The sequence below is a fragment of the Homalodisca vitripennis genome, chromosome 6 (assembly GCF_021130785.1).
Source record: "Homalodisca vitripennis isolate AUS2020 chromosome 6, UT_GWSS_2.1, whole genome shotgun sequence".
Taxonomy (NCBI): domain Eukaryota; kingdom Metazoa; phylum Arthropoda; class Insecta; order Hemiptera; family Cicadellidae; genus Homalodisca; species Homalodisca vitripennis.
This window is the reverse complement of record NC_060212.1, coordinates 86,055,255-86,074,834: the sequence shown is the minus strand read 5'-3', so window position 1 is coordinate 86,074,834 and position 19,580 is coordinate 86,055,255. Positions and strand designations below refer to the sequence as shown.

The 19,580-nt window shown below is 34.1% G+C and overlaps 1 protein-coding gene across 1 annotated transcript in view; it reads right to left on the bottom strand.

Moving 5' to 3' along the window:
- LOC124364506 (queuine tRNA-ribosyltransferase catalytic subunit-like) overlaps nucleotides 1-19,580 on the bottom strand; it is a 60,848-nt gene that overhangs the window by 25,345 nt on the left and 15,923 nt on the right. The gene's annotated exons all lie outside the window — the stretch shown is intronic.

The window sequence follows — 19,580 nt, the reverse complement described above, 5'->3', positions numbered from 1 at the left end:
GTTCATCTTTCCTTGTTGAAAAGCATATCTAATTGTTTCATTTAAAATTAGATCAAACAATGAGTCAGGAAACAGTTTACTAAAAAAGTCAATGGGCGATTCCCCATCAATGTTGACAGAAACCTGACCTTTGAAAGGAGGATGTTTGTAGGTGAACTCATTATAAATAAATAAATAAATAAATAAATAAATCTTTATTTGTCGTTCGAATTCTTACAATCATTGACAATGTCATATTGCAGCCTAGGGCATGGTCAAAATAAAACAATTTTATCAAAATAATTTAAACTTAAACTAACATACAAAAAAGAAAAAACAGTGCTTTAGTAGCATAAATTAGTCAGTGAAGGTTAATTTAAAATAAACTAGGCCTAGATATATAAATTAAATAGTAAATAAACAATTGTCAAAATTTACATATAAAAATTATTATATATCTAAAATGTAATGTTTTTTTAATTCTAAAAACTCGTCTAAACTATAGAAAGGGTGTTTTCAAAAGCCAACTATAAAAGAGCTTAGTGAAGGTTTTATGTGGATACTTATTTACCAGAGGTTCCAAAAAATTATAGATTTTCAGGGATGTTACCATGTGACTATTTAAGGTTTTACTGAGGCGGCGGTGATAACCAATTGCAGCATTGTTTTTAGTTCTAGTATTGTATGAATGAATTTCGTTATTAAATTTTAAAAATTTTGGATTTTTTAGAATATAGTTAATTAAATCAAATATATATAGATTGATAACCGTTTGAATCTCTAACAGAATAAAAAGTGGTTTACAATGTTCCAGCGGTTGAGAATTAGTCATTAGTCTAATAGCTTTTTTTTGAAGAATTAAGATGTCTTCAGTTCCTGAGCAGTTGCCCCAAAATATCAAACCATATCGAAAAACTGCTTGGAAATACGCAAAATAGGCAGTCCTCACATAGTTTTTAGGAACAGCACTCTTAAGGCGACTTAACAGGTAAATAACTCTAGAAAGCCTTTTGCTTATATATTTCTGTATGTTGGTTCCAGTTTAGTTGGTTATCTATATACATTCCTAAAAATTTTATATTGGAGCTAAAACTGTTATCAAGAGGGGCCAAATAAGGTTTCAAGCTAAAAATTATATTTTGTGTCTTTTCTTCATTTAATAGAAATCCATTAGATCGAAACCACTGGGAAGCACCTATTAAGGTTTCATCTGAAAATTTTGAGAGTTCTCCAATGTTATTTGCAATGTTAATAAAAGTTGTATCATCAGCGTAAAGTATTGTTTTAGCTGTCACTGAGAAAGGTAGATCATTTATACTGATTAAAAATAGAAGTGGTCCAAGGACAGAGCCCTGTGGGACACCATATTTTACTGTTATGTCCTTGGACCTTACCCCATTGATGGTAACTATCTGTTGTCGATCATGTAAATAAGACTTGAAAAATTTCAATGTAGGATCTGAAAACCCGTAATAATTTAGCTTTGTGATAAGATCACAATGGTTAACACAATCAAAGGCTTTGCTAAGGTCACAGAAGGTGACCTGAGCAAAAGCCTTATTTTCAAATACCTGATTAATTTGTCTAATCAAATCATCTATTGCATCAACAGTAGATTTAGTCTTTCTAAAACCAAATTGAGATGCATTTAAAAGATAATTGCTCTCCAAGAAATCAACAATCTGTTCGTAGACCAGCGTTTCAATTAGTTTTGATAGGACTGGAACAACAGAAATAGGACGATAGCTCCCAGGCTCATCCTTCGGACCCTTTTTTTATATATTGGGCAAATTCTGGAAACTTTAAGTTGTCTAGGAAACACCCCCTCTTTTAGTAATTGGTTGATACAGGTTGCTAGAGGATTTACCAAACTTAAAGCTATTTTTTTTAATAAGTTATTTGACATATCGTAAAAATCAAGGCTGTCAGAATTTTTCATTTTTTTAATGGCTTTCAAAACGTTCTCTGGAGTTATATTTTTCCAAGAAAAGTACTGGTTGGACACAATAGCTGGCAGCAACTCATGACTTTGAACATTATTTACAGATGATTCTATGTTTCGTTTAACTTCATTTACAGAATTTACAAAATAATTATTGAAAGTATCAGGATCAATGTTGGTTTTGAAATTATTAACTTGAACATTATTATTTTTTATAATATGCCAAGCCGATTTGCATTTATTACTACTTTGCTCTATATAATTTACATTACTAGCTAGTTTTGCTTCTTTGATGGACTTTTTTATACTGATATTTTAATTCGTTATACCTATCTCTTAAGGAAACATTTTGATTATGATTGCCCTTTATCAAGTCACTAAGAAACAATAATTTTTCTTTCATTTTCCTTAAATTGTCAGTATACCACATTTTATTCTTTTTTTTTGGATAATTGTTCGGTTTTAATTTTTTTAATACTTTAAAAAAATTTATATTGTTAATGATAACAGTGAACAGAGACTCAAACATGTATTCCGCACCATTGAATTTAGTTAGATATATTAAATTTTTCCAGTCATAAGTAGCTAGCTTTGAAGATAGATTTTCAAAATCACATTGAGGGATAAACAATTTAATGGGATAGTCAGTTCTAGAATTATTGTAATCGTTTTTAGTAAATGTTCTATTTTTCATCCTAATGTTGACAGTGATGCCATCATGATCAGAGAATGGGAATTTGAACGTACTGACTGAGGCTGTCTTGAGAGAATGTCTTCTTATAAAGACATTATCTAGACAATTTTTTCCTCTAGTTGGTGTATTATTTAAATAGTAAAAATCATACTGTCTTAAGATATTAAGCAGTTTGCTAACTGTTGCAGTGTTTTTTGTAACATCAAAGCAAATATTAACATCGCCTCCCAATATAATATCACAATTAGTCTTTTGCGTAATATATGACAGCAATGTGTCAAGAGTGCATAAAAATATATTGGGGTCACCATTTGGAGAATGATACAAAGATACTACCAATATTTTAAGATCATCAATAAAAATAGCAGAGGCTTCAAAGTTTAATTCATCACAAAATCCACTAATGTCCCACTCCCTAGATTGAAATTTACCATTTACAAATATGGATGTCCCCCCTCTAATGTGGTTCTGTCTGCAATATGCAGCTGCACAGTAATAATTATCCGGAAATGATAATTTAATTTCATCATATCCAAGCCAATGTTCTGACAGGCAGATTACATGCACATTAGGCATACTAATAAAAAAACTTGCTAAGACATCAATTTTATTTTTTAAACCTTGTATATTTAAAAATATTATGTTAAACTCTATGAAATGCTGGTTAGATGGATTTCCAGAAAGAGTGCGGAGTTCAGTGATTGAGCTAGTTCCTGTTTTACATTGGCTAAATTGGTAACTTATTAATAGTTGGGTTAGGTGAAAAGACATGATTACTTAAATGTATTAAACTATTATCTACAGAAGAAATGTTCCGAAACGTGTCTTGCAGTGTAGTATCAGCCACATTGACTTCTAGCACATCATTTGATATAGAAGTATTTAGAGCATTAGAGTCTTTAGTAGTGGTTTGAGTCAAGTGTAAAGAAATTTCACACTTCAATTTTGCAACAAAATCAGAGTGCATCAGTCCATTTCTAAGTTTACCAGCAGATGCTTCGTCAGTTGTAACTATCTTGACACAGGCATTTGAAGCTTTCTGGAAGAGAATAAGATTAGCCACAAAATGTTCTATGGTAATGTGATCCCTTACACATCCCATTGGAGAGCAGATCAGTGTTCTTAGTTTTCTTCTTTTAAAATCTTCCGTTAGTTTTAGTGAAAGCAGTATCATAATCACACTTTTCTGGCTTTTGATGATATATTTTTTTTGTCACCAGACCGTAAACAGATGCTCCAAACCTGGATGTCTGATAAGTCAAAAAATCGTTGAGACAATGTGACTGGGTGGGTTTCCCAAAACGGTCTCTGAATACCAGCGCAACCCCTGCACTCATCTGTTTATCATCACAGAGGTTCAGCGGAGATACAGTGGGCAAAGCCAACTGTTTGGTCATGACTAAACTCATCCATTAAGTCATTCATGTCAGCCTCAATTACATTGATGAGTTCACAAACTGACTTGTTACTGGATTCAACTTGATTGTGTGATTTACCAGTAGAATGTGTGTTTGCCATAACACCTTTTAAATCACCAATGTGCACTTCCAAACTCTGCTGTTCCTTTTCTGGAAATACATTTTTCAGAATGTCCATAATTAAATAGCCTAGCTTAGTCCTCCCTCTGCCACTAAGGTGAAGGCCATGTCTGGTAAAATGAAATCGTTTTAGTCTGTCTAAGTCAATAAGATAGGTAGATTTGATACGAAACACCAGTTCTCTAATGTAATTATTAAGAAGGTCAATAGTGTTGTGTACTGGGCTAAATATGTCTTGGTCATATCTTCTTGGAACTGTGGCCATTATTACAGGCTTGTTCTTGCTTAAAGTAATTAGATCACTTTCCAGTGATTTATATATTGAGGAGACATCACTTTGTAGAACATCATTAGTTCCCCCCAAAAGAACTATGGCATCATCTGTTGATGACAATGCTGCTTCTGTCACTTGGAGAAGACGAGCATTCGGCATTACACATCCCACGGCTTTGATTTCGTTTTGATTTGCCCTTTCAATACCTTGAGCCACTTCATGCCCCTGGCTGTCTGAATAAACTGCCAATTTAATTTTTTTCCCAAAAGTTATTTTTGGTCTTGATTGAATTATTTTATTTTTAAATTTCGTTTGGTTTTTTGTTTCTTGTAAGTTGAATGTTTTCTTTTCTATAGTTTGTTGTAAATCATGATTACATAAGATTTGATAATTATTTGAAGTTGATATTGCTGTTTTCTGTAGCTGAGGTAGCTTTTTTAGGTTAGTACCATTATTATTTTTGTTTCTTCTAGAAACTGCTAAGGTCCACTTATTTTCTGAATGATTTTTGTGTGACTTATGTTGTACTTGATTTTTAAGGAGATCTGTAGTGTTATGTGTTTAATTTGTATATCTCTGAGACAAGCTCTTGGTTTTTCAGAAGTATCTTATCATAATTATCTTGTAAGATTTTATTGCTAAATTTGGAGATTATCAGCTCCTGTATGGCAGATTTACTCAAACTCAGGTACCGATTCTTATGAATTATTAATGCAAGCTGGGCACGCTTTGTCAAAATTTCCCATTCAGTGGGAGTGCTAAGGCTTGTGTTAGGATCTCAGGATGTAAAGCAAAAACTTCACCTGTTAAGGCAGAAAACAATAGCATCAGTTACCAAGAGCATGTATACACCGCAGTCAATGCTGTTGTTTTGTTGAGGTGTCAGCCCCTTGATTAAAGGAAAGACTGTTGTTGGGTCTAGATAAGTACTGATTCTTTTAGAGATCTTCTTTGCATGTTCAAGATTCAAATCACTTCCTGAGTCAAAATGATAAAAGTTCTTTTGTTTTTTATCAAACACTAAAAGGCTCCAGTGGGATCCAGAACCACCAATATTTTGAATTTCTGGCGAATTATTTACTGGAAAGAAAATAAGGTCTTTATTTTGCAAACAAATGGGTTGAATAATTTCTCTGTAGTCTTCAAGAGTTTTTATTGCTATTGTTATTACAGGACTGACAAAATAAAACTTATCATTTTGGAATGCATTGTTCAAGAGATCATAGTAGATTTGAACCGCATCATCTGATACCCATTCGGACTCTAGCAAAGATTCACAGATGTTCATTTTTTCATTTTGTGAAACTGAAGGATTGGGTTTGTTGTTATGGTTTATTATTCATTTTAGCTGAATCTTCAACTACTGTACTTTGAAGAGGTAGTGTGTCAGGAAAGTGTTTTTGATTTAAATTCTTGGTTTCCATTGTGGTGTTGTTAAAAATCTGAGGTGTTTGTGGAGACTTAGGTGTAGACAAAGACTTTTTTTTTGCTTCCACTTGTTTTGGTTTGTATATTTTTCGGGGTAGTTTTGTCCATTACAGTTTTGGGCTTTGCGAATTTGATCCAAGGCCAGGTTGAATTTGGCGTTATTTTCTCTCTGGATACCATATTTATTTTTAAATTCCTCATACGGATAAATGTTAGTTTGATTGCATTTTGAAGTTTCGTTCGTTCCAAAAAAAATTACACGAAAATATCTATATTTATTGTTTTTGTGTTCAATTTTATCTATTTGAGCTGGCCAAGGAGGATAACCACGGACAGCAGCAAACACAAAATCCCCTTTCTTTTAAGTCATTTGTATTTTTTACCACCATTTTAATGAAAAGATAATAGTTCAGATTTCAGATTTACAGGCAGGTGTCACAAAAAACACAGTTATTTAGAAAAACACCAGTAAAGCATGATACACTGTTTAGCCATATTCTGCCTCAACGTATTACACCAAATAAATCAATGAATCAGAGATATTGTATTGGTGGGCGGTCAGTTAAAGATAGTGATAATAGTAGTTGACCTTGAACTGTTATTGTCTGTCTACTAGATCTACCTGCAGACAGATTAGGTAGACAGGCACAGCTGACCGATAATGCAATCTATTATACTCTGCTCACAAATTGCTTGTTACCACTGGAGTCATGTTAGTAGGCCACTTCCTGCCAGTAACCATTTGATTATTAAATATTATTATTATTTGTTCTTCACAAACTACTTTTCAAATAGCAATTACAATTAAAATAGTGAGTGTTACTGTAAATGGTTAAACTGTGGACTGTCCCAAAACTCTTTAGTTCACTATTAAAAATTTTGCTTACAACCATGTGGTTTTATCTCCTAGAAGAGTGAGTAGCATATATCTTATTGTAAATCTTACATAGTCTATATATAAATAAAATTTAATTGCCCTGTGAAGAGTTTATACTTATACCAAACTTTTAGTCCACTTTTAACTATACTATAACTTTGTGTAAACTGAAAAAATATAAATTACTGTCACATTCACTGATACTGTCACTCACTCCTAAAGATTTTTCAGGGTATCATTGTCCTTTCCAGCCTCCCACTCAATGGATGGTCCAAAAAATGGAAGTTTCTTATTTTTGAACGTATTCGTTTTAACCTTTTCTTTTTTACTTAGGCCTCTTTCCTTGGCTAAGCGACCACAAGCTTTGTTTGACACTGCCTTAGTTTTTTGTATGGTATTATCTAATATTCTGTTTTCTTCCAAACAGTACAAGTGATCATTACTTTGTAACTTAGGGGTAGGCCTACTGGTAGTTGAATGTGACAGCCTTGACGAAGTACTAGGTATAGGGCTACCAGTAGTTGACTCTAAATTTATTAGTAAGCCTAAATTTATTAGTATTAGTAAGCTTTTTTTCACTTTCAAAACCATCAGGCCTCTCTGGTTCTGGTTGCTTCTCTGCTACTCCAAACAAATCAAAGTCATTGTAATCTGGCCTACCTGCATCTTCAGTGTTTTCAAGAATACCTGCTTCCTCAGATAAGAACTCTGCAAGCTCCACTCTTTCTTTGTCAGTCATCCCGTCATCATCTTCATCTCCACTTCCAATATAACTCAATTCGGAGTCAGATGGTATTTCAAGTTCGCTCGCAGCTGCTTCGAGTAATAAAGCAATATCCTCGTCTCGCACTCTTCTATCCATTTTGAAAACACCACTGAAAAACAAATCGTATATAAGAAAGGCTATAAGATATAAAAAAATGCAACCACAGTAAGGAAATGTTAAAATAAACAATGGCTTAACCAAACAGAAATTTTGAACAATGAAACATTAGGCATATGAAAGTTTCTAATTAGAATGTTAGGATGTTGAATGAAGATAAGAATTTTTTACAAATTGTTTGCTGTATTTTTTATGAATTGGAGTAAATTAAAAAATACATAGTCAATTCACACATCAGCTAATAAAAAGTCTATAAGGCAGGTTGAAGTAGCGGAGGCATTTTTTGTTGCCAAGTTTTTTTTAGCCAATTAGTATGGTTATAATAAACTAACCACTAATTTTAACAAAATAAACGATTTAGGAGTATAAAAATCAGTTTAAAAATAGTGGTTTTTTACAAAAAACGAGAAAGTTTTAAAACATAACCTCAAAAGAAAAGACATCCCCTAATGCATAGTGGCACCATATGGTGCCACTTACATTTTAGCTTATACATACCAAACTAATTTCAAACAGTTCAAGTAACTTATAAAATCTTAAACTACACATTCCATTACATAAGAAAAGTATTTTTTACTTACCTATAGACACCATCCAAGAGTCATAAACATCAGTTAAAACTTGACAACTTCCAACAATATGGTAAACAGTGTTTCCATGGAGGCAAAAAAAAAAGTAAGATCTAAAAGCAGACTTTTAGTCAGCTGATTGTTTGTAAACTGTTCTAGTGGCACCAACTGATGCCACCATGCATTTAAGGAGACTTTTTTGTGTAAAACCTAGATATAATGATAACTAAAACATGTGGCACCGTATGGTGCCGCTATGCGGGAAGAGGCTAAGAGGCACAGTGACTTTGAGGCCATGTACGCAAGACTTTTAGGATTGAATAAAACTGCAGACGTGCAGCACTCTCGCAGGATGTGGATTATATTAATGATGTATACATGCAAACCTCGAGCGTTAGCGAAGTTCTCATAGAGCCTATTGCTTAATCTCCTTCTCTACTCATACACGTTCATGAGCTGCCTGTCACATTTAGTTCTAATGTAAAACTCCCTAAATCAGACTTAAAACACTTACAGATCCCCACAACAATGGATCTAGTTTATTAATTGACAACTCTACTATCCACCGGAGCTCTAGTTCACAATGTAACTAAGTTTCAGTATCTCTTGTCTGCACAAGCCTCTCAGTTAAGACGGTCAAGCCGCTCAGATAAGACGGATCGACAAGCGATAGTGCTCCGGCCTAATCTATACAGCGTTTTAAGTTCGCGTTGAGCTCGTGTGTTTTTCATTATAAATTTGTGCTTCTGTTTTGTGTTTTGTGGGTTTTTATCTTGGCAGTTTGGTCAATCTAAATTTTACTTATTTCAAATTTAAAATACCTTTTCTATATATTAAAAATGGCCAATTGTGATGTTTGTACAAAGTCTATCACTTCGAAACAACTCAAGCTTGTATGTAATGTTTGTTCCAAAGAGTTTCATGGAACCTGCATGCGGATGAACAAGGCTGATCTCGACTGCATCACCGCCGATGGACTAACTTGGAGGTGTCAGCCGTGTAGTGAAACACGAAGAAAGAGCTTGAGGTTTGACTCCGCAGCTCAGAAAGGGAAACTTTCACTCGAAGATATAATGAAAAAAATCGAGGAAATAGCTGAAGGCCAAAAAACCCAAGAAAAAAATTTTAACAAATCCTATGAATTCTTATTGAAAAAATTGAAGAAAATACAAAAATTATGAAGCAGCAAAATTTGTCTATGGAAAAATGCTTAAAAATAATTGATGAATTGATGCAAGAAAACAAAAGTTTAAATAAGAAGGTCGCTGATCTTGAACAGAGGATTGATGATATGGAACAATACTCCAGGGCAAATACCATAGAAATACAGGGAATTCCGGTGCAGCCAAACGAAGACGTCGTCAGCGTTGTGAAGGAAGTGGGAAAAGCTCTGGACTTAACCGTTACGGACTCCATGATTGACGCCTGTCATCGTCTTGGTAGCAAAGTCGGTCACAGCGGCCCCCCGCCTGGCATCATTGTCAAGTTTGTTAGGCGCATGGACAAGGAGGAGTTCATGAGGAAGCGTCGTGTCAAGCGAAACCTATCTACCAGACACATGAACATGCCCATGGACCAAATGGTGTACGTCAATGAGGCCCTGACACCGGCGAGGAGGCGGCTACTGGGGGCGGCGCGGCAGATCAAGAAGGAAAAGAACTTCAAGCACCTCTGGGTGAGGGGCGGCAAAATCTTCTTAAGGAAAGACGATGGAACCAATGTAATTCAGGTGACTTGCCAAGCTGACTTAAGTAAACTGTAATTTTTATTTGCCTAAAAACGAAAGAAGTATACTTATAATTTTTATTTATCTTTGTATATAATTTTTTGTTTATATATATTTTTACATTACTATATGTGGAACAAATATTTATTTTGGCTATATATTTATTCATATGTATTTGCATAACACTTAACAAATATTTTATATAGAAATATGAATTATTTTTATCTTATAATAAAGTATAATGCAATCATATTAAAAGATTGTGTAGATTTTTGTAAATAAATAATAAAATTTTCATTTAACTGCTTAATTGAACAGTATGATAATGTGCAAGGATTTATGACATGTATATTTTGATACAGTTATAGATAAGTGTTTGTGAAATACTTAATTATTACTTTATAGATTTTATGTAGCAATTATAACTATGAGTTTTGTTTTAATTTAATTTTTCTTAAAATGTATAGATAAAAATGTCTTTTTTTATTGTTTTCTTCAGTTAATGAACGATAAAATTTTAGTTGTTCATCAAAATGTTAGAAGTATGAGACAGAATTTTGATATTTTCATTTCTGAATTGCAGGCAAATTGTATCTTTCCTGATATTATCATCTTATCAGAAACATGGATAAGTACAAACGAAGTTGAATTTTATAAAATACCAAATTATAATTTAATAACTCAATGTAATGATAATTATAGAGCTGGAGGTGTGGCGGTTTATATTAACGATTTAATCAACAATGTAAATTGTATCCAATTTGAGTTACAATCGGCAGATGCGTTATTGATATCTTTTGTTTTTTGTAAAGAAACATTTTATTTACTTGCTGTATATAGGTTTGTGTTTAATGCAGCTGATATTTTCATCGATGAGTTGAGGAACCAATTTAATAAGTCAAATTGTAATTTTAAAAATATTGCAAACTTTTTACTTATTGGAGACATTAATATAAATTTATTGGACAATGTCTGTGCGTCTGTAGATAGTTATAAAACTCTGATGGCTGTAAACGGGTTTGAGAGTTTAATACGGGAGCCAACACGAATTACAGAACAGTCTGAAAGTTGCATCGATCATGCTTATATGAGAGTATCCAGTAAGAACAGGATTATTGTAGACGCGTCTGTGATGCACGCGGACATCACAGACCACTCCATGGTCTGTGTGAGCGTGCAGGTGTGCGGTGCGCGGGGAGAGGGTGGCAAGCCTTTGCTGTCCTTGCCCCGCTACCGCACTGATTACACTCGGCTCGATCAGCTGTTGGATAGCGCAGACTGGTCTCTTGTCTATAATCAGGCAAATGCGTCTTTGGCGTTTGATGAGTTTGTGGGAACTTTACAAAGTTTCTTAATACAAAGTAGAGTGGAATTACGACAGATAAATCAATATAAATTAAAGAAACCGTGGATTACTAATTTTATTTGTTCAAAAATTAAGAGAAGGAACCATATTTTTAAACTGGTTAAGAACCACCCAAACAATACCAAATTGAAACTATATTACTTAAAATTTAGAAATAGACTTCATACATACATAAAAGAACAAAAAAATAATTTTTATAAACGAAAGTTTGAAAATTGCAATAGAAATTCCAAGGGCACTTGGAAAGTTTTGAAAGAAGTGACTGGTCAAGCTAAACAAATAAAACAGACTATAACACTAGACATAAATCACACATTGATTTCTGATCCATTTTCTGTTGCAAACTATTTTAATGATTACTTTTTAAATATAGTGAGTAAACTAAACTTAAACGATCCTCAATAAAAAAATTTTCCTCTACTGCATTATAAAAATTCCTTTACAAAAGTATACCAAGTAAATTCAATTTTTATTGATTCAGTTCTACCACATGAGCTGGTGAGCGTTATTAAATCACTTAAAAATAATACTTCACCGGGTCTGGATGGAATTAGTTCCTTCACGATTAAGAATATCTATCCCAAAATCATGGATGTCTTGTTGTACATAATTAATTTGAGTTTCAACAGTGGAGTCTTTCCAACGCAGTTAAAAAATGCAGTAGTAATACCAATATTTAAAAAAGGTTCTGATTTGAACAGCAGTAATTATTGTCCTATATCTTTGCTTTCATGCTTCTCAAAGATTTTTGAAAAACTAATGAAACAAAAATTGTTAAAATTTTTTGAAATGACTGATTTTTTTAGTAATAATCAATTTGGATTTAGATCTGGTATGAATACAGAGAATGCACTGTTGCATTTCAAGACAGATGTGAATGAGGGTAAATGTATTAGTGGTCTTTTCCTCGATATAACAAAAGCTTTTGACACTGTGAATCATAACATTTTATTGGATAAATTACATCAATGTGGAGTGCGTGGAATTGCATACAAATGGTTTCAGAGTTACTTGGAAGATAGGAAGCAATGTGTAAGAGTTAATTCTGTATTAAGTGACTCTGGAATAATAAAGCAAGGTGTACCCCAAGGATCTGTCCTGGGAGCAATATTATTCATTGTCTACATAAATGACTTATGCAATGGTAGTTTACAAGGAAAAATAACTTCTTTTGCTGACGACACAGCTCTCTGCTATTCAGAATCTAGTTGGAACAGTATAAGGTCCAGTATGGAAAATGATTTGGAAGCACTTCAGTGGTGGTTTACTATGAATCACATGCTGCTGAGTGTAGAAAAAACTAAATATATAAATTTCAGCCTCAAAAAAGATATTAACTTCGAAAATCAAGTTTATTACAAATGTGCTAAGTGTCTAGATGTTCAAACTGTATGTATTGGGAATAGTTGTGCTGTAGTTGATAGAGTAACGCATATAAAGTATTTAGGAATTTTTGTTGATAGCGAGGTTAATTGGAAAATTCACATAAATCATTTAAAAAACAAAATTAATAATATTTTAAGGTATTTTTATTTTCTTAGGAAGTTATGTAATGAAAGAGTTATGCGTATGCTATATTTTTCATTGATACAGAGCAGAATTGATTATGGAATTATCTTTTGGGGCAGTACATACGATACTTATCTGAATGCAATATATGTTCAACAAAAACATGCAGTAAGGTTAATATTAAATAAAGGAAAGACAGTCCATTCGCGTCCGCTTTTTTTGGATTTGAAAATTTTACCATTGAAATATATTTTTGTTTATAAAGTTCTGAAAATTTTCTTTTGCAAGAGTGGTAATATGCCAAAAAAAAATATAGAATATAAGCAAAAATTAAGATCCGGGAATCAATTTACAGTTCCTAAACCAAATTCTACATTTTTTACAAGAACATTAAATTTTATAGCACCAAGAATTTTTAACAAATTACCAAGCAATATTAAAGAATTATTGAATATTGACACATTTTTGAAAAGACTTAGAGAGTGGCTGCTAACTTTGGAACACATTGACTTTCTGATTCAAATTCAGCAATAACATTTATGTTTGTATACCATAAATATTTTCCATCTTTTTCGCTTAGATGCTCTTTTACATACAGTAAACTAAAAAAAAATATATATATATATATATTTTCTATATGACATATTTTCTATTATTTTTGTTTCAATAATTTATCATGCAACAAAGAAAAGAAGCACTGATAGTAAGAAGAAAATTGGCCGAAAAAGTTTAAATAAAATATTCATTCTTTCACAATCTGGACGCTGTAAAACAAGTTTAATGTTTAATATTTGGAACCTCCGAACAGGCCACGTGCCTTGGAGGCCCTAAATTTTCTCTTCTGATATTTATATAATCTAGTATATTTACAAGTTTTTTTTATAACAATATTATATGTAAGGAGACTGAAAAAATTTATGTTAAGTTATTTTTTAAGTTACGTTATGTTATTTTTTTTTTTAAATCTAAAACATGTTCATTTAGTACATATAGTCAGTCTTGGCAAGTATAACTATATTGTTTATGATTTTTAATCATGTAAGTTCTTCATATATTTTATGTATGTTTTTGTGGCAGAAAGAGAAAATAAATACATTTATTTATTAGTTTAGTGAAATCTCTAAATCTCACTGCCCCTTACTACTTGATAGTATAACTTATTGTGTGAATGCTATCATAACTCTAGATGCCTCACTACCCTACATCTGAATCACGTACTAGACCACACTAGAGTGTCAGATGGAGCTATTATGCCAATGCACATTTTATTAACTCGTTTTACAAACATACCAAAGGTCTTAAAGCCCTGCAGTGTGATATTACTGTAAACAACACTCTCCTTTCTGCACATCTCTTGCAAAAACTTGATCACAGGTTCATCATAAACCTTGAAAACTCTCGGCCCACACTTACTAAGTGAATGTGATGATGTTCACACTCTCCACTCTTCTCAGGAAATTATACAGTTACTAAACACTGAATGCTCTTGAGTTGAAAATGCTAATTTTCACTCAATACCTCATAAAAACAAAGGTTCCTGTTCTAGGCCCAAACCGCTCTCACCCCACAAGGTCCATTTCTCTCCTAGAGACGTGACAATGCTCACCAATTCCGCCCCTCGGAGCTCTCGCTAGACGGAAATCTCTGGTAGCCCCTCCTGCTTTGTTTGTAAACAACCGGGTCACTGTGTATTCACCTGTTCTGTATTCATTTAACATACACCTCGTGAACGTCACAATACAGTGAAGGCCCATAACTGTTGTGTTTCATGCACAGGTACACGCTTTATATCTGAATATAACTCTAAGGCCTCTTACACCACATGTCAGAGAAGACATCTCACTTTACACCTAATGACCCTCAAGGTCTACGGTCTCCCTTTCAGACATCATGGCGTGCATCTCTCAGAGTAAAGACCCTCCTTATTGTTCTAAAAGTAGTCACCATAACGCTGAACTTGTTACGATCACCACCTCTAACGGAAAAACTCAGGTTTTTCATGTTCTCCTTGACCCTGGCAGCATGTCAAACTTTCAGCGACCACACTGCTCAGCTGTTAGCCATGCGTTGTTTGTAATTACACTTGAATGATGTCGGTCTCTCTCAAAGTTCTGTCCATTTATTATAATTAATTATTATTAATCCCTCCCTTCCATCTGCGCGTTTTGCTCTGTTATTAGTTTATTCTACTCGTTAATCTCTAAAATATTAATTGGCAATGGAGCCGAATTCGTATGCTTTAATTTTCATTTTAATTGTACTCTGTAAATTATACACGGTCCTCCTAGTCAGGATCTATTTGTTTTGAGTTTTAATAATCTGTAACTTAAACAAAAGGGTTTTTATAAATCTTACAACACAAAAAAACTGTTTTAATACATTTATTGCAGTAGGTGCATAGTGTGCGTGCTGTGCAGTTAGATTACAAGATCATTCAGTATAGAGGCCCAGTAAACGTGTTAACTTGTCTTTGTTTCAAAAGTATGGAAATATAGGTTTGCAGTGATGACATTCAATTTTCAAAAGTATGTTTTCTACTTTTCCCAAACATTTTAAGACATTTTAACTGACAATATTATGGGCAAACTATTTTTTAGACAGTTAGTCATTAGGTTACTTAGATATTAAATTATAATGCAATATTGGATGCAACCACTTAACCCTAGATTGGTAAGGTTCCAAAAACTTCCATTATCGGTACAGCTTTGCCTGGGAGACTACTTTAAGACATAAATATTTGTAACAATTTTTTTTCACAAAAATGAGCTTTATTGTTTACAAAACTTTTAAATGTAATACTGGGCACATTTTTTTATTAACTTACGCTAGATTGTGTATTCCGTGCACAATTGTCCTAAATGCTTTCAACACATAACTCAAGAACAGCAGTGGGTTGTCATCTGGTGTTTTTTTTAAGGATGGAAGCTGTATATTTTTCGTCCTTACTGCTGGTCTGGGTTGAATGAGCTGCTAGTTCTACTGAATTCTCGCAATGGTTTACCGAAGAGGTTTGCTCAAGCTGGGCATTTGCAAACGATGTTACATTCAAAGCCGACGACGCTCACAGTTGAGTTCCTTGCAATTTATCTTCTTGTAAGAGGACCTCTCTTTCGGATGCCTTTTTATGCACATAGGTCGTGTGGGAATTAATCAAAACGATATTAATCATTCTATAAAAGTTGCAGAGAATTCAGCACCTTATTTTTCTGTTTGTCCAATTCAACCCTTCTTTTGTAGAGTTGTAACAATAAATTATTTCTGGATTTTTTGCTTTTCTAATTCAGAAATCAGAAATTCTTTATTGTCAGACAGTACAACACTGAAAAATAGCGTCAACAATAATATGTAATAGTTAATTAATTACATTAAGTGATTTTCAGAATAGCCTAATAAAATTAAATATAAAAAATGTCAGATTAATTAAAATAGCATTAAAGTTTTTGTCAATGCTAAAATAAAATAAACTAAAGCTTACATAGGTGGCTAGTCTTAACATAAAGCTTAATATAAGCTAGTCTGACCAGAGCACTTGACAAAGTCCCTGACACTGTAATAAGCCCGCTGTACCAAATGCCGCTTGACCTCCCTCTCAAAAGAAGGACTTGTTTTTGTTTTCATAGAGTCTGTGAGTGCATTATATAGTTTAATGCCGCTGATTAATAAATGTCTTTCAAAAAAACTTGTTTTATGGGCAGGCATGGTAATCATATTGGAGTGACGTAGATTGTGACGATGTTGGGAATTTTTAGATTTGAAAAGGTAGAGGTTTTTGTGAACAAATGTCACGCAGTACAAGATATAAATTGATGGGAATGTTAGAACTTTTGCCTCCCTAAAAAGCGACCTACAAGAAGTTCTACACGGTTTTCCCAAAAACCGCTCTCAACGCCCTTTTCTGGAGTTTAAAAACGAATTTTGTATGTACACTTTCACATCCCCAAATGACTACAGCATATGTGAGAAAGGGGTAGATAAGCCCATAGTAAGCAGCCAAGGTCACTCTGGTATCAGCAAACTTTGATAGGTTTCTTATGACAAAAATCCCCGAGCTTAGTTTCCTACAGACGAGCTCAATATGATCGAGGAAGCTTAATTTATTGTCAATCTGAACGCCTAGAAACTTTAGCGACTTACCAGATGAAATCTCTTCATCCCCCAAACGGAATGTAATTTGCTCCAAATCCTGAGAACTTCTGATAGAAAAATTGATCATTTGCGTTTTCTCGTTATTTACTACGAGCTCGTTATGCTGAAACCACTGGGATATTTTTTGTGTTTCTTCAGAAGTCAGAGTCATGAGGTCCAAGTGGTTTGGGGCTTTCACTGTGAGGGATGTATCGTCTGCAAAAAGACAAATTTTGGCATTGGGACCAGAAATGCAGTTTGGGAGGTCATTCACAAACAAGAGGAACAGGATTGGTCCCAGTACTGAACCCTGCGGGATTCCTCTTGTTACCTCACATGGTTTTGACGAGGCTGTTCTTTGACAGCTATAGCTGTCCAAAAAAGGAAGCTGAACTGATTGCGTCCTCCCACGTAGGTAAGATGAAATCCAACAGTACGATACACCTCTAATGCCAAGTAGGTGGAGTTTTTTTAGCAAAATTTTGTGATTAACCATATCAAAGACCTTGGTCAAGTCGAAAAACAATCCCATAGCTGAATTGCCCGAGTCCAGAGCCTGTGCCAAAAATGAAATAACAGAGTCAACTGCGTCAGTGGTTGATTTTCCTTTAATGAAACCAAACTGACTTGCAGAAAGAACTCCATTTCTCACCAGAAAAGACAACAATCTATCCAGAAATATTCTCTCAAATATCTTAGAAAAAGTTGTAACCAGCGAAATAGGTCTGAAGTTACTACAAACGTTCCACGCTCCTCTCTTGTACAGAGGGTGGACTATAGCGTGTTTTTGTGAATTAGGAAATTCACCCACTGAAAAAGATAAATTAATCAAATAAGCGAGTGGGGAAGAAATTAAATCATGGATCTGCCTGAAAAGCTTAGACGATAGTCCATCACTTCCACAAGAAGGCTTAGGTTTTAAAGCAAGAATCACACGCGATACTTCTTGCTCTGTGGTGGGGGACAAGAACAACGACTTGGTTACAGATTGCAGTGTAGTAGTTTGTGTTGACTCGCATGTCGACTGAGGCCATGAGAAATATTTCCACTGGTGTCATGGTATTGACCAATAGTCGAGAAGAAGTTGTTAAACATGTTGGCAACCCTGACATGATCCCTAACTTCATTGTCATCAGAATCAAGCAAAGTGGGGAGAACAGTATTTTTTTTTCTGGAAGGCTTGGTGTCATTAATGAGAGTCCAAATGGTTTTTGTCTTATTTGCTGATTCAGAGATCCTACTCAGGAGTTGATCCGACTTAGACTTCCTTATTGCACTTTTATAGGAACGCCTTAATTTTCTATATGCTAATCTGGAGGGACGTGAAGATTCTAAGTCCTTCGTAAAGGAATACCAAAACTGTAGCTGATCCTTGAGTCTTAGAATTTCGAGACTCTTTGTGACGATCTTTTTAGAAGAATTAAGAGGGTGTATTCTTGTCTTTGTCAGAGGAAAAGTTGCTTCAAAGTAGTAAGAAATTAGATTTGTAAATTCATTAAATCTATCATTGAAGTCCCCTGATTTAAACACACTCCTCCATGTTTCATTTTTTGGAAAATGCCTGAATGTTTGGATATTGCAGGATGTTATCCTTCGCATCATTCTAAACTTAGGCAAAGGTATGGTCTTAGCTGGGAGGACGATTACAGCTTCCTGGTCATGATCATCTGATAACGCAGTTATCACCAAATTGCTATTTATCAAGCTAGGATCAATGTTAGTAAAGATATTGTCGATTGCAGTTTTTGAACCCTTAAACTCCCTGGTGTAAGAGGTTATGGTAAGTCTAAGACCAAATGTTTTCATGATATAAATGAAATGTCTACTGGATGCTTGATTACTCAATAGATCTATGTTGAAGTCTCCAACAACAACAAGTCTATGACTCCGCCGAACAACTCTATCAAGACAGTCACCAAACAAACGGAAGAATTCTTCACAGTTATATCCAGGAATTCTGTAGACAGCAATAATTATAATACTCTCACCGTTCCAAAGCTTAACTTTTGCAGCAGATAATTGACAAGAACTCTCTGAACAAAACTGGGATACATCAACACGTTCACAAACCACATTACTATTTGCCAGGATACTCCACCCTTTTGCCGAGATTGGCAACAAAAGGCCGACACATTGTTATACTCCAAAAGAGAGAAGGACTCGAACTGTATTTCCGATAGATTGTGCTCAGATAAACAAATTATTTCAGGGTGGTCACTCTCTAGGTGTATTTCTAGGAGGTCTTTGTTTGTTCGAATCCCACAGATGTTCTGGTGGAAAATAAGTGAAAGCTCCCTTATTGTAACTGACACCTGTCGCAGAGAGGGGAAGACTAATGTCATTTTCTCTTGCTCCTTAACCTGTCCCGTTAATTGATAATGGATTGATCGTGAAAAGTGAATAAAAGTAATACAAAAAAAGCACTAACACACAACTGAAAACATTTAATTTAAAAAGAACACTATATCGTTTTGTTAACGTAATTAAAACACACAAATTACTGTTTGATCACTAAAATGTACAATGAAACAAGTAAGTATTCGTGAACAGGTCTAAGCAATATATGCATAAAGGTTATGTACCCTGTAAGGGTTTGTCGGAGTGACTACACCACAGAACGTGCTGAAACAATAGCGATAGCACCTATACCCTCCACTCACGCACCGGATC